The 5,543-nt window shown below is 48.1% G+C and overlaps 1 non-coding gene across 1 annotated transcript; it reads left to right on the forward strand.

The window, feature by feature from the left end:
* Positions 1-4,128: 4,128 nt before the first annotated feature.
* LOC111745586 lies at positions 4,129-4,292 on the forward strand. The gene has a single exon (XR_002782709.1). It is a non-coding gene; the product is annotated as a U1 spliceosomal RNA (small nuclear RNA).
* The last annotated feature ends 1,251 nt before the right edge of the window (positions 4,293-5,543 follow it).

The following is a 5,543-nucleotide window of genomic DNA, read 5'->3' on the forward strand; positions in this document are numbered from 1 at the left end:
CGCGGGCTTCTCGGGAACGTGGGCGGGGGTCCTGTGCCGGTGGGGGCCCCGTGGTGCGTTCACCCACCTCGGGAGCCTGGGCGCCTTTCTTGAAATAATGACTTTCAGTGCGTGGAATAGAACGGTTAGGGTTTCGGAGGAGCGGGGGTTCCTTGCAAGCCCTGTCATCTCTGTGGCCTGCAGGCAATACGCTCCCTTGCGCACGGTTTCACTTCTACAGTTTCAGTACCCATGGTCAACCAAGGTCTAGAAATAACAAATTGGAAATTTCAGAAATAAACAATTCATAAGTTTTAAATTGCACGCTGTTCTGAGAAGCACAGAGCCATAAATCACTCCTTTGTCCAGCATTTACATTCTACATGCTGTTCTCAGTTATCAGAGCGACTGTCACTCACTGTGGAGGTATCACAGTGCTTGTATTCAAGTAACCGTTATCTTAATAATGGCCTCGGAGGCAAGAAGAGTGGTGCTGGCAATGGGCTATTACAAAGAGAAGCCTTAAAGTGCTTCCTTTAAGTAAGAGGTGAAAGTTCTCAAAGGAAAAAATTATATCCTGAAGTTGCTAAGACTACGGTCAAAACTAATTTTGACAAAAAAGTTCTGAAATACTTTTGGTTAAGGCAGGTCGAGAGTAAGGAAAAGAGACAGGAGAGTTAGTTAACAGAGTCGCAGGCTGAAACCAAGGAATTCGCATCCTGAACGTAGGTTGAAACCTTGCGCCAACTTCCAGGCAGCTTTCTCAGCTCTTATCTAAAGAGAATAGCTGCTCTCCACATGTGACAGCACCCTGCTTACACATGAACCTTCCGGACTGTCGCCCACAACCAATCTAGGAAGAGCAAATACTTCTTGCTTCTGGACTGTACACCTAACCCACGACTAGCCCACATCACCTTTTCCCTCCCCTTCGTCTATATAGCCAATGTAAATTCTTTCAAAACAACTTACATCTTTCTTCCCCAAACACTGTATATAAAAGAGCCTCATCAACCCCGGAATGGCAGACGTTTGTCTTCCCCATCTCGCCCTGCTGCTGGTGGTTTAGACTGCATGCCCCAGGACCTGGTTCTTTTTCTAACTAGCATTTGGCTCAATAAACCCTTTCTTTTATGAAAACTTTTGGCCTTAAAAGTTTTTCTTTAACATTTTTGTCTGTGAAATTTTGCAGAGGGGAAAAAAATTAATATTAGTTTTGCTGTCACACCTTAAACTGCAGGAGTTATGGCAACAGTACATGAAAAGTGCTTAGTTAAAATGGAAAAGGCATTAAATTTATGGGTGGAAGACATGAACAGAAAACATGTTTCAATTGACAAGAACATGTTGCACCAGAAAGCATTGAGCCTATTTCACATAGACTTCAGCAAGGGATCTCCTGAAATTAGTGACACCCAGCCATTTACTGCAAGTAAGGGTTGGTTACACCTATTCAGAAATAAGTTTGGACTGAAAAATATTAATATTACTGGAGAGGCTGTGTCTGCCGATGAAGAAAATGCTGCCTCATTTCCAACAGAGTTGAAGAAGTTGATTAAAGAGAAAGGATACCATCCAAAGCAAGTCTTCAATTGCAACAAAACCAGTCTCTTCTGGAAGATGCCCAATAGAACCTACATTCATTAAAATGCAAAAGGCCCCAGGGCTTAAAACTTGGAAGGACAAATTAGCTGGTACCATGTGGCAATGCTGCATGCCATGTGATCAAGCCAGGCGTAGTTCACAGAGCAAAGAATCCATGCACTCTCAGGGAGTCATCAGATGGAAAATTGCTGAGAAACTTGCTTAGATATCAAGGTTGGGGGGATTCTTGCTAAAACTGGGTTTGGCAGGCTAAGGACTAGGACTAACTGAGAAGAGGGTTCAGAGGAGTTTGACTAAAGGTTAGTCAAGGAGGGAGTCTTTGTTAACTCTACATCGAAGCTCCTAGAAATAAACAAAGACCAAACAAGAAAAGCAAAGGCTATCAGCCATTGTCAATTGTATTTCGACAGAGACTGAAAGGCAGATGGAGGAGTGGGAAAGCTCTAGAGTAGACAAAAGGGGAGCTTCCCATGTGACCTCAATGGAGGCTGATGGCGTGGGGAGGCTGTAGGTGGGCTGACTAGAAGCCTGGTATCCTGTGAGATAAGTTGAGGTGCATATTGATTTTCTCTGGTTTGTCCTAAATTGGAAGCAGGAATAATAATTGGGGGAAATGTCAATTATCAAGTCCTGGTCATTTTGGCCCAATTGTTACAGAAGCTAATTTAGCTTTATTTAGCTTCTTGGGTTGTAACTGGAACTTGCAATCTGGCTTCCTGCAAGTCTGACCTATCAGGCTGCCTTCCCGGGTTGAAGATAAAGGGTTTGATAAAGTTAATTCGTATATCAGGACCCACAAAATGGAGGCCGCCCCACTGGCCTGACCCACATCACCGATCTAAGCCTAAGTCACTCTGCACTTAGGGAAAATACCTGTCAAGGAAATAACAGACACCAACCACAATCCTCCAACTCAGCTTTAGCTAGCAGCTCACCTTCTCCTAGGAAATAAGATCTGCTAGCCTGGTAAGGAAGTCCGCAGACCTCCTAGATAATCACAGCTTGCTTCTGATTTGCCTCTCCCAATGCTCTATTAACTTGCTCTTGCCCCAGATCTCTCAGAAAGTGCTCCACTGCTTTTGAGGCTCTGGTGCTTTCTCAATCTATGGATTGCCTTTTCTTGAATAAAGAACATCAGAACTGTTACTAAATCGTGTTAGTTTTGTCATTTGACGGTACCCTGGGCAGATTTCTGGGCTGTAGCTTGTGGGTCAGTTAGTTATATTTTTAGATATGGTCTGGTCATTGTACATTTGTACATTCAGTCTCTCAAGCTGAAAATTGAGGGTGACGCGGCATAGTCTAGTGGTTAAGTGTGCAAGCCCTGAAGTCACAGAGCTGGATTTAAGCTGAAAGTTGACAAATCCCACTCTCTCAGGGCCTTCTATCAGCATTTTAAATCTTCCCTCTTAACTGGTTTATCAGCTTTTCCTGAAGAAATCATTTGAAATCATAAAATGGTTTGGTTCTGATAGAAAACGGGCGGCACACTTAGGTGGGGTGATTTAGAGAGTTTTATGAAAGCAATATTTACAAACGTGTGGATAGTTTAGGAAAAGAATCCAATAAATGACTGAGAAACACCAGGAATCCGGAAGCAGCTAGGAAGCCAGTATTGCCTTCAGGCCTGGATGGGAATATTATTCTCAGGCTGTGATAACAAAATACCACAGACCTGAAGACTTAAACAACTTACTCCTCACAATTCTGGAAATTGGGAAGTCCAAGATCAAGGTGCCAGCAAGGTAGGTTTTGAACATAGTCGAATTAGGCACTTCAACCATGCCACTTTGGCAAGGATTACAGTAGTGCCCCCCTTATTCCTAGGGGAAATGTGCCCAAACCCCCAGTGGATGCCTGGGAGTACTGCAGGCCACAGAGATGACAGGGCTTGCAAGGAACCCCCGCTCCTCCGAAACCCTAACCGTTCTATTCCACGCACTGAAAGTCATTATTTCAAGAAAGGCGCCCAGGCTCCCGAGGTGGGTGAACGCACCACGGGGCCCCCACCGGCACAGGACCCCCGCCCACGTTCCCGAGAAGCCCGCGGTTTAAAAAAGACGTGTGCTTTTCAAAGGAGGCGATTTTCGCCTCACCAGAGCCTCGGACAACACGTCCACCAGAGAGAAGGGTAACGAAGCCCGCTCGCGGCTCGCGGCGCGCGGCCGGCACAAAGCGGCGGGGAGGGAGGGCGGGAGGGGCTGATGTCACCGCCCGGCAGACGCGGGCTGGGGGCGGGCCTGGGGGCGGAGCGGAGCGGTCGGGGGCGGGGCGCGGGCTGGAGGGAAGGGCTAGCGCCGTGACGCCACGGGCAGGGCGTGTCCTATGCAGATGAGGCGGCGCAGGGGCTGCTGCTCGGGCACCTGCCGCTTAAACGCGGCACGCTGTGGCGTGCCGTGGGAGCGAGTCCCGGCCGCGGCCTGAAGCTGCGTGTCCTAGGTGTGCGGAAGGGCTGCGGAGGCTCAGGGGTGCGGGGAGCAAAGTGACCGTGGGTGTACAGTGTGAGGCGCGTGAGGCTGTGGCGGGGCGGCGTGCGAACAACTCATACTTACCTGGCAGGGGAGATACCATGATCACGAAGGTGGTTTTCCCAGGGCGAGGCTTATCCATTGCACTCCGGATGTGCTGACCCCTGCGATTTCCCCAAATGTGGGAAACTCGACTGCATAATTTGTGGTAGTGGGGGACTGCGTTCGCGCTCTCCCCTGGTCTTGGTGTTTAAAAGAAAGGTCTTAGTTTGCGTAGCTTGCAGCGTCATACAGAGGGTTGAGGGAAGCTTCATTTGAGTTGACTTGCGGCTGTTCACTCTATGTGTTTTAGGCGATAACCCGTGAGTGTTCTTCACAGTACCGGAAAAAGCACTTTTCTCGAAAGCACAGGGCTTTTGTTTCATTGATCTCGTTTCTTTAATCTTACAAGCTTGTCGGGAACTGCCGGCTTCCAGTCTGTTTGGGGCGCGATGCTGCGGTTACTCACCTTATGCTATTGAGAGGTAGAATCCTCTTACATGGCTTAAGCCTTCGCCGTTCCGGTGAAGATACAACAGGCTTGTCCTGTGTAGAGAAATAGCTTCGCTTTGGTAGACCTCAGTCTTGGTAGAATTCTCTGATCTTCCCAGGAGCATAAGGAATCCTGTGAGGAGCCATGACCAGTTTCTCATTTGCGTACCTCGTGAGAGGCTGCGACTGGGTAGAGTTCCTCTCCTGCCCTTTGTCTAATCTTTCCTCATGCTTCATTTCTTGTCACCAGGCACTTGATGTCTTGCTTCCACATCTTACAACCATGCTATCCAATTCTCTAGACACCAGCCCACCCATCCTTCCCTCCCACCCCAAAACAACCTCTTTATGTTTCCGGCTACAGTCTCCTCTCCTCACCTCTTCTCCCAGGCCTTCTCTTTTTCCTTCATAGGCAGAAAACACTGGCGCTGTCTCTCAGCCTCCAATCTGCATTCAGATGACGTGCATCAGTAGCTTGGCAAAATCAGGAAGCTTCCTTACACTCCCTTCTTAAATGGCAGTAGTAATTTTAAGTAACACATTTCACTGTCAGAAATAACTTTAGTTTTTTCCTATCTGAAGGTGCCAGAATATTGAACTATGGTTTAGGAGAAAACCCCGGCTCAGTGTTGGTGTTGGTGGGCATTTTGCCAACACTGTTCCCGGGATGTGTTCTTCACTCTCACTTGCGATCCACAATGTCCTGGCAAATAGAAACTACTGACCCAACAGAAAAGGCAGGACCACTGCCGGAGGAACCATCGCGCCCCCTCGTGGCTACCTCGGAGATGACACCCATAGGTCGGGCTCAGCCTCAGAAGCAGCTGAGAGATCCAGGCGGATCTGGGAAGGGCGAGCGGATGCGGAAGCGGTGGCACACTAGGTAGGGTAAGTCCAAAGAAAACCAACTGAAACGCAAAAGATGCCGATCGAGTATTCAGGACATTGAGAGTAGAAGTC

Source organism: Pteropus vampyrus, unplaced genomic scaffold, assembly GCF_000151845.1.
Source record: "Pteropus vampyrus isolate Shadow unplaced genomic scaffold, Pvam_2.0 Scaffold6, whole genome shotgun sequence".
In the NCBI taxonomy this organism is placed as follows: domain Eukaryota; kingdom Metazoa; phylum Chordata; class Mammalia; order Chiroptera; family Pteropodidae; genus Pteropus; species Pteropus vampyrus.